Here is a 10,512-nt window from a genome sequence, read left to right as displayed (position 1 = left end):
CCAATATACAAGGACAGATGCACCTCCATGTTTATTGCAGCACTGTTCGCAATAGCTAGGATATGGAAACAACCTAGATGCCCCACCACAGATGAATGGATTCAAAAATTGTGTTATCTATACACAATGGAATATTATGCAGCCATTAGAAATGACAAAATAATGGCATTTGCAGAGAAATGGATGGAGCTAGAAGGAATCATGTTGAGCGAGGTAAGCCAAGAATGAAGAGACAAACAGTACATGGTCTCCCTGATAAGTGGATGATGAATCCAAAATGTTAGGTGATATGACAAAACTAACAGGACTTAAGAAACAAAGAACTCCCACTCATCTGGTTGAAACACTACCAAATATCCCCATGCTGCTGATCACATATATGGTATATAACATGTGAGCACCGTTATATATTACAGACTGTGATAGACAATTTGCTCCAGGAAAGTTAGAATGAACTTGTGACTTTAAATGAGCATCATTATTCCACAATACTGTGAAATTCCGGAAATTAAGTAATCACTTAATCACAATCAAAAAAAAAAAAAGAACCTTGAGGAAGGGAGGGAGGGAGGGGATGGTAGGGGGAAAACAATGGAGGGGGTAACAATGTTCAAGAGGAAGTGTACTCATTACTTCACTCATGTAACTGTAACCCTCTGTATAGTATCTTTACAATAAAAAAATTTAAAAAATCTCTTTGGAACTTTTGGTCTTTTTTGTAATTCTTTTCATTTTTTCCCCTTTCTTTTTACTTTGTTGGTTGTTTTTCCAGCTGTGGTGACTTCAACATATGTGTGCATTTTATTTCAATTTTTTGTGTCTATATTTTATTTCATATAACACAAACTACAAAAAGACTCAGTGATTTATAAATTTCCAAATAGAATTCTAAGATAGACACTCGTAATTTTGTTACTACTAAGAATGTGCAGGTCTTCTTAGTGGAGGGGATAACAGTATAAAAGGGACATTGTTTGACATGATTTGAATTCTTCCTCCTTTTGCCTCACTAAGTATTACTTCAAAGACGTTATTGAAAATAAAATAATTTTTTCTGTATGAAATCAGAATTTTTGTTTTAATTGGGACACACTACACTTTCATATTTCATGTTAAGTCTAAAATCTTCTTCCCTTGATTTAAAATAACAGATATGAATTTATAATGCTAAAATAGCATCTATGAATTTATATGAAATAGTCCAAACTATTTTCACTTCACTCTATAAGTAATATATAGTGTAATAATAATAGTGATTAATATACTCTGTAATAATGGACTTTGGGAAAATCAATTACAGTGGATTTTTGTGAGATATTAAATAATAGGAAAATTATATTTGATTCTATTTAAAAAACTCACAGTTACATCTAAAAATAACTCATAGTTATAAACTAATGCTGAAAAAGCAAGGTTGCTTATTGGAAAAAGCCAGAAATTTCAATAAGTATGTTTCGTTAATGGACTTGGATCTGTGTTTTAGTGGCTCATGCCTATAATCCTAGCTATTCAGGAGACTGAGATCTGGGGATAGTGGTTCAAAGCCAGACTGGGCAGAAAAGTCTGTGAGACTCCTATCTACAATAAACCAACTGAAAACTAGAAAGCGCACTGTGGCTCAATTGGTAGAGTGGTAGACTTGAGCTAAATAGCTGATGGACAGTGCGCAGGCCGAGAGTTTCAACCCCACAACCGACAAAAAAATCTGACATGGATTTGTATTATTTAATGATTTTTCAATTGTGAAAATGTGTACAGAGGGGTTTCAATTACATGAGCAAGGTAATGAGTACATTTCTTATCAAGTATTATGCCTCCTCCTCTTTTTTTCCTCTAATCATTCCTTCCCATCTCTCCCCCACTCCCACCCCCCCGTCCCCCCTCCGTCCCAAAGTTGTAAAGTTCATTTTTGATATAAGCTCTTATAAATCTCATTGTTGCAATGGGTCCACCAGTTTCTCTATTTGAACAATTTATTTTTCCCTTCCCCTCCCCAAATTATAGCAACATCAAAAGAGTGCTTATACCATGGGGAAGGGACATAAAAAGCGACAAAGAAATCATCATATAAGTATGCTAGAAAAAATAGCAAGAAAGAAAAATCATTTGAGTCCTTATCTTGGGATTCATTTCACCTAATATCAACTTACCTGACCCTTTCTACTTGCATCAGACATATACTAGCAATTGCAAATAAGGGAAACCATGGGACCAATGTTTCTTTGGGCCTGGCTTACTTCACTTAATATAACTTTTCCAAGTCTCTCCATTTCCTAACAAATGCTGCAATGTCATTCCTTCTGATGGAGGCATAGAATTCCATTGTGTATATATACCACATTTTCTGGATCCATTCATAGACTGAGGGGTATCTGGGTTGGTTCCATATCTTATCTATGGTAAATAATACTGCAATAAACATAGTTTTGCTGGTAGCTTTAGTATGGTCTTATTTTTGATCATTTGGGTAAATGTCCAAAAGTGGGATTGCTGGGTCATAGGGGAACTGTACATAGAGTCTTTTGAGGAACCTCATACTACTTTCCAAAGTGGTTGAATATGTTTACACTCCAACCAACAAAGCAACACGGTTCCCTTGTGGCCACATTGCCTCCAGCATCTGTTGATATTAGATTTCTTGATTATACCCATTCTAACTAGGGGGAGGTGGTATCTCAATGTTGTTTTGATATGCATTTGTTTTTGTCTAGGGAGGTTGAGCATTTCTTCATGTGTCTATTGGCCATCCTTTCTTCTTCAGAGAAGTTTCTCTTTAAGTCTTTAGTCCACTTATTTATTGGGCAATTTTTTCTTTGAGGATTTGTTGTTGGGGGATTTAATTTTTTGAGTTCCAGGTATATTTTAGATATGAGATCCTTGTCGGTTGTATGGCTAGTGAAGATCTTCTCCCAATCCATGGGCTTTCTATTGATCTTGCTAGCTATGACCTTTGCCATGCAGGTCTGCAATTTCATGCAATCCCATTTGTGCTACCTTTCTTTATTTGTTGTGTTTCTGGGTCTCTATTGAGAAAATTTCAGCCTCTGCCAAGGAGACCTATGGTATGTTCAATTCTGTCCTGTAATGTTTTTAGGGTGTCTGTTTTGATTACTAGGTCTTTGGTCCATTTGGAGTTGATTCTGGTGCAGGGTGATATATAAGGATTGAGCTTTAGTTTTCTACAAGTGATTCACCAATTTTGCCAGCACCATTTATTGAAGAGGCTGTCTTCCATTCTATTTTTTTAGCTCCCTCATCAAAGATTAGATGGCTATTGGTCTGTGAGTTTATTTCTGTGTTTTCACTTTCATTCCATTGGTCCTGAGGCCTGTTCTTGTGCCAGTACCAAGCTGTTTTAATTACTATAGCTTTGTAGTAGAGTTTGAAATTTGGTATTGATATTCCTCCAGCACTGCTCTTTCTGTTAAGGATCATTTGTGATATTCAGAATCTTTTATTGTTCCATATGAATTTTTGGATTGCCTCTTGTATTTCCTTGAAGAATGAGGTTGGAATTTTGATAGATATCACATTGAATTTGTAGATAGCCTTGGGAAATATTCCCATTTTCACCATCTTGATCTTTCCGATCCAGTAGCATGGGAGTTTTTGCCACTTTCTAAGTTCTGTTTTGATTTCCTTTTTCAGGTTTTTATAGTTTTCATGATAGAGATCCTTCATTTCTTTGGTTAATTCCTAGGTATTTTATTTTTTGTGGGGCTATTATGGATGGAGTTCCTTTCCTGATTTCAGCCACACTTTTATGATTGTTGGCGTACAGAAAAGACATTGATTTCTCAGGGTTAATTTTATACCCTGTTACTTTGCTAAAGTTTTGAATCAGCATGAATAATTTGAGAGTGGAATCCATGGGATTCTTTAAATACAAGATCATATCATCTGCAAGAGGGAGAGTTTTACATCATCTTTCCCTATTGCTATAACTTTTAGGTTTGCATCTTGTCTTACTGCTGTAGCTAGGCATTCTAATACTGAATTGAAGAGAAATACAGAGAGTGGACATCCTCGTCTCATTTCTTAGTTAAGAGAAAATGGCTTTAGTTTTTCACCATTTACTATAATGCTGGCTGTAAGTTTGTCATATACAGCCTTTATTGCATTGAAGAATGTTCCCTGGATTCCTAGTTTTTCCAGAGCTTTCATCATGAAGATATGTTGGATCTTGTCAAATGCTTTTTCTGCATCTATTGAGATAACCATGTGGTTCTTATCCTTGCTCTTTTTGATATGATGAATTATATTAATTGATTTGTGTATATTGAACCAGCTCTGCATCCCTGAAATGAGTCCTATTTGATTGTGGTCTATAATTTTTTGGAGTAATTGTTGAAGTTGATTGACCAAAATTTTGTTGAAAAGTTTTGCATCAATGTTCATCAAAGAAATGAGTCTCTTTGTTTCATGAGTCCCTTCCTGGTTATGGGATTACGTTTATGATGGCTTCATAAAATGAGTTGGGTCTTGATCTTCCTTTTAAAATTTCTTTGAAGATTCAGAGGAATATTGGTTTGTGCTTTGCTTTGAAGGTCTTTTATAATTCCATTGTAAATTCATCTTCTCTTGGGCTTTTCTTAGATGGGAGTTCTCTTATTGCTGTTTCTATTTCAATGTTTGATATGAGCCTGTTAAGATGGTTTAACTCATCTTAGTCTAGTTTTGGCGTGTCAATATTTGCTAGGAGAAGTTCCATTTCTGCAAGATTCTCAAACTTATTAGCAAGAGGTTTAAGAAGTATTCCCTTATAATGCTCTGAATCTTGTTTGTTTCTGTGGTACCGTTTCCATTCTAATCTCTGAGTTTGTTTATTTGGTTGTGTTCTCTTGTTTTTTTCTGGTAAGATTTGCTCAGGATCTGTAAATTTCGGTAATTTTTTCGAAAAACCAACGCTTTGTTGATTCTAGGGTTTTTTTGGATTTTAATTCATTTAATTCTGATTTAATTTTAATGGTATTTTTCCATCTACTGGATTGGGGTTTATCTTGCTAATCTATTTCAAGGATATTCAGATGTCTCCTTGAATTGTTGGTTTCAGATCTGCCTTTGCTGGGTCCCACAGAAGCTGGTAATTTGTATGTTCATTTTTGTTGAATATCATGAACATTTGAATTTCCTTACAAATCTCTTCCACAACCCACTTGTGTTTCAACAATGTGTTGTTCAGGCTCCATGTGTTACAGTACATTCTTCGGTGGCTTTTTCTGTTGAGTTCAAATTGTATTCCCTTGTGTTCTGAGAGAATGCATGGTATAACTTCAATGTTTCTGAATTTGCACGTTGGCCTTGTGACTTAAATGTGGTCTACTTTGGAAAATGTTTCGTGTGCTGCTGAGAAATGTGTGTATTCTGATGCTGCTGGTTGAAATATTCAGTAGATTGTTAAATCTAGTTGATCTATGCAGTTGTTTAGATCTGTTGATTTTTTTCTTTTATATAATTTTTATTGTAAAAATACCATACAGAGGGGTTACAATTACATGGGCAAGATAATGAGTACATTTCCTATCAAGTATTGTTGCCTCCTCCTTTGTTTCCCTTTCCCATCCCTTCGTAACCCCTCCCTCGCCCTAACAAACTTGCAAAGTTCGTTTTTCGACATAACGACATTTACATCTCATTAACATCCTATCAGATCAGCATTCAAATGTTTTTCAAATGAAACTTTTTCATAGTTGATGAACTTAGTTTCCAAAAGTTGAATATAATTTATCTTGCTGTATTACAGGTGACTGATTTGATGAAGAAAGTTGATAGCACCTAAACTAACTGATAGTTTAAATGACCTTTGAGCTTTTTTGTTTTTTGTTTTTTTTTTTTTTATTTTTATTTATTGAGTTTTTGCTGAGTTGATCTATCTAGTGGGGATAGTGGTGTCCCAGACAATTAATGGCTTTGGATCTATGTGAGACTTGAGGGAAAGTAATGTTTCTTGGATAAAATTTGGGTGCTCCATTGTTTGGCAAATAGATATTTAGAATTGTAATATCCTCCTGAAGGAGAGATCCCTTAATTAGTATGTAGTGTTTTTCTTTATATTATCTCACTAGTTTTAATTTGAAGTCTATTTTATCTAATATTAGGATTGCAACTTCCACCTGTTTATGTGGGCCATTTGCTGGGTACATTTTGTTCCAGTCTTTCACTTTCAAAATGTGTTTTTGTTGTTGTTGTTTTCTTCTTTTTTTTTTTTTTTAATTTTATTGTGAGAATACCTTACAGAGGAGTTACAATTACATGGGCAAGATAATGAGTACATTTCTTATCAAGCATTGTTGCTTCTTCTGTGTTTCCCCTTTCTATTCCTTCCCACACTCCTCCTCTCCCACCTGATCCACCCCCCCACCCCCCACCAAGTTTGTAATATTCGTTTTTGGACATAATGACTTGTACATCTCGTTGTTGCAATGGGTCCACGTTAATGAACCCCTAGATAAGTATTCTAATGGTTTTTTTGTTTTGTTTTTCTTTTCCTTTAATGCAAAATGTTTTTGTTTTATGGGCAAGGTGTGACTCCTGAAGGCAGCAGATAGAAGGATATTACTTTTTAATCCAACTAGATAGTCTTTGTCGCTGAATTGGAGAGTTAAGTCCGTTAATACTGGAAGTTAGGAATGAGAGGTATTTGGGAGTTCTTGCCATGTTATCCACCTTCTTGGGGGTTGTGGCAACTGGGTTCTTCCTATGGTTCTTGGATTCTCAGTTTGGGTGTGGTTTCTTGGCCTTTATTGTGGTCTTTTTGATTTTCTATATGAGGAAATCTTTTGTAGGGATGGATTGGTGGAGACATATTGTTTAAGATTTTGTTTGCTATGGAAGGTTTTTATTTGACCTGTGGTTATGAAGGAGAGTATAGCTGGGTACAGTATTCTTGGATGATAGCTGGGAATGTTATACATCATTCCATTCTTGTTTTAATTGTCTCTGCTGACAAATCTGAGGTTATTCTAATTTATTTCCTTTTATAAATGTTTGATCTTTTCTCTCTTAGGATCTTATATTCCTTGGTCTGAATTGATCCTGTGGGGGTTATAATGTCATGGTCGGATATAATTTTCCAGTCGGGTCTATTTGGGGTTCTTGTATCCGAATAGGCCTATCTTTTTGCGTGTTTAGGAAGTTTTATGCTAGGATTCTTTTAAAGAAATTTCGTAGACCATTAATTTCTGTCTGTAGCTGCTCCTCTAAACCCATTATCCTCAGATTAGGCCTTCTGATGGTGTATTCCAAATTTTGAATAGATCTATCATATTTCCTGGATTTGTCTTGGATAGTTGTCTGTTCTTTCTCTACAATATCTAGGCTGTCTTCCATCCCCAAGATTAGATCTTCTGCATGGTCTAACCTACAGTCAAGACTTTCTACTTTGTTTTTTACTTCTTTTCCTTCTAATTGTTCAGCTTTGATGGTTTCAAATTCTTTGTTGGAGCTTTGTTTTAGATCTTGTATAAATTTCGTTACCATCTTAATTTGATTGTCAGTATTTATTCTCAAATTTGGTTATGGTTTCCTTGGACTCCAATTCCTCCTGTTGGGCTCCATTCACCATTGCATTTGGGGTCTCCCAGAATTCCTTCAGCTGTCTGTTTATGAATTCCATGAAAGCCTCAATTGATCTTTTCTAGTCTCATCCCACTCTCGCAATTCCTGTATTACTCTTTGATTAGCTTCCTCACGTTCACACAATTCCTGTCTTTCTCTTGACTGTTCTCATCCTGGTCACCCATTTTTTTATTTCTCTTTGACTGTTCTCAACCTACTCACACAAGTACTGTATCAATGTTTGAGTAGCTTCCTCACACTCATGAGATTCCTGTATTAATCTCTGGTTTGCCTCCTCTCTCTCCCTATCATACTCACACTGAGTCCATTACAGGTTTTCAATCGTTTCATTCACCGTGTTTACCAGCAGTATTTGAAGAGCTTTTTGGGAACTCTCCCCTGAATTATTAACTGTTCTGTTACCTGATTATCATGAGTGAGAGTTGAGATATTCGGACTTGCCATTTTTTCTTGTGTTTTTCTGGCTTGTTTTGCCCATTTGGTATGAAAGTAACATCAATTTCATGCTAGAACACTATTTTAAGGCAAATGTTACTTACCTTTATCTGCTGTCATTAATGTAGTATGACTAATACAATTTAGTATATACCCTGATGGAAGTAAGATACTTCCTTCTAAATAAAGACTTGCACACACACACACACACACACACACACACACACACACACACACACACACACACACACACACATATTTGCCACTGTGACTCAGGTTTGGTTACTGACATTTGGTATCAGACAATGATCTATTAATCAAACTTTCTTACCCAGACATAAATACTTTCATAATTCCACACATACAAAAACACCAGATCATTCAAAATAATGAGAATATTTAGCAGAACCTCCCAGCTCCTGAGCCATCTACTCCCTGATTTCATTCATTCATATCATAATTAAAAATCTTTTTGAGTCTCTCTGATAAGCAGAAAAAAAATGTTAGCAAATAATGGAAAATGTAGGTAAAATTACTTATCCCTAGGTAATCTTTAATATATCCTATCAAAGACTTCTGTTTCCTTCTTGCAGAGTCTGTTTCCAGCAATTTACCCTTATGTCTAATATTAAATTACAAAGGACATGCCATATTCCTTAATTCATTTTTTCTAAAGTTATACTATTGAGTTGACTCTAATTTGTTTGCTTATTCTAAATTAAATTTTCTCAACAACTTAAATTACTGTTTATGTTACTCCTATGCCTTTTAAAATATCAAAAATAACTGGAAATTCACTCTGGCAATGATTTGTGAATGGCAGTAATGTTTGAGGGGAGATGAAGGACTTGAATTATCTAGAGTGCCTTAAAAATGGCATTAATATTTAAAGGGCTGATCATTTAGTAAGCTTGTAAAATGTGGTCTTTTTATTTCATTTTTGAAGATAAAGGTATATTTATCATCACATTCTTGACTGCAAAGCAATAGAATTATTTCCTTTCTACAGTGTATGCCCTGCTGCTAGTGTAGTGAACCCCACTTACAACGACATGGCTGTGTTAGCTGCTCTAAATTTTGAAACTTTCTTCCAGTATCACTAGTGATTTGAGCCCAGATTGATGGGTTAGTCACATACTTCACAACTACAAAGCACCACAATATACAAAGACCATGTGCAAAATGAGGTTTAATTTTTTTCTTTGTTGTTTCTTTTTTTTTTTCTTATTGGCTGTCTTTTAAGGAGCTAGGGGCTGTTTATTTCTCATTATTGTTGATGTGACTTAAATAAATTTACCAGAATTTTTAAATAAAATAAAGAGATATTTAAAAAAGAAATATTTAATAACAAAATAAAGCTAAAATTTTGATTGAATTTTTTATTCTACTCCTGTTCTAAGTTATCTTCATATAACATTGAGATAAGCCAAGCATATGTGTAAATTGACTCATAACAAGAACAAAGAATTCTGGAATCTTTGGGTTTTGATTCCTATATCAACTTCACCTAGAAAAGAAAATTATCACTTGTTTCATATCTTTTTTTAATTTTATTTTATTTTATTTGTGAACATACTGTACAGTGGAGTTACAATTACATGTGCAGAATAATGCGTACATTTCTTACCAAGCATTGCAGCCTCCTCCTTTGTTTACCCTTCACATCTTAAGTTTCATATCTTAAGTAATCTACTTAAAACAAGTTTTATTAATTTTATCAATAAATCTCAAAATCTATGGAATTGATGCATTCTATAAGTATTTGATGTCTTTCTTATTTCCACTGAATTAATATTACATTTATTTTAGTTTCTTCACATAAAATAATGACACACTTCAGGATAAAACATACCTGTTTTTCATTTTGGTTGCCAAAATGGAACTATTAGACATTTTGAAAATTTAATTTTCAATCTGAACCTTCAAATTTCACTAGGAGTTGAATTGTGTTACTTACACTTTAAAGTTAAAATCAAAGGCATTTTTAAATAAAAAGCAAAATTATAAGTTATCACCTTATTCCCAGAATTGACTTTATGATAAAATATAATTTTATATATTATATATATAATTATATATAATTATATATATATAATGATATAGATACTGGAACAAAGTATGAGATATGGAAACAGAATACTCCTTTTTTGGTTTTGTGTTTGTTATTATTGTTTATATTTTGTGGTGATTCTGTCTCCTTACCTTATGCATGTTATATCCATTTTATGTCTTCAGGAAGGTGTGGGGTGGGCACAGAGCTTTAGGAAAAAGTGTGAAAAAATGCAGCAGTGGAGTTCATTGAACATTACTGAAAGTGAACTATTTAACATATGGGTGGGGACAGGAGGGAGGGACTCAGAACAAGTGAGGGAACTGAAGACATTTCATAAAGGGAAATGTACTCATTACCTGACTCATGTAATTGCAATCCCTGTATAAATCACCTTAATGATAACAACAGAATAAATTTATTTTAGAAAAGCAATTAAAGCATTGTTT

This window comes from Dipodomys merriami, unplaced genomic scaffold (genome assembly GCF_024711535.1).
Source record: "Dipodomys merriami isolate MVZ:Mamm:240054 unplaced genomic scaffold, mDipMer1.0.p SCAF_724, whole genome shotgun sequence".
In the NCBI taxonomy this organism is placed as follows: Eukaryota; Metazoa; Chordata; class Mammalia; order Rodentia; family Heteromyidae; genus Dipodomys; species Dipodomys merriami.
This window is presented reverse-complemented; position numbering follows the sequence as displayed.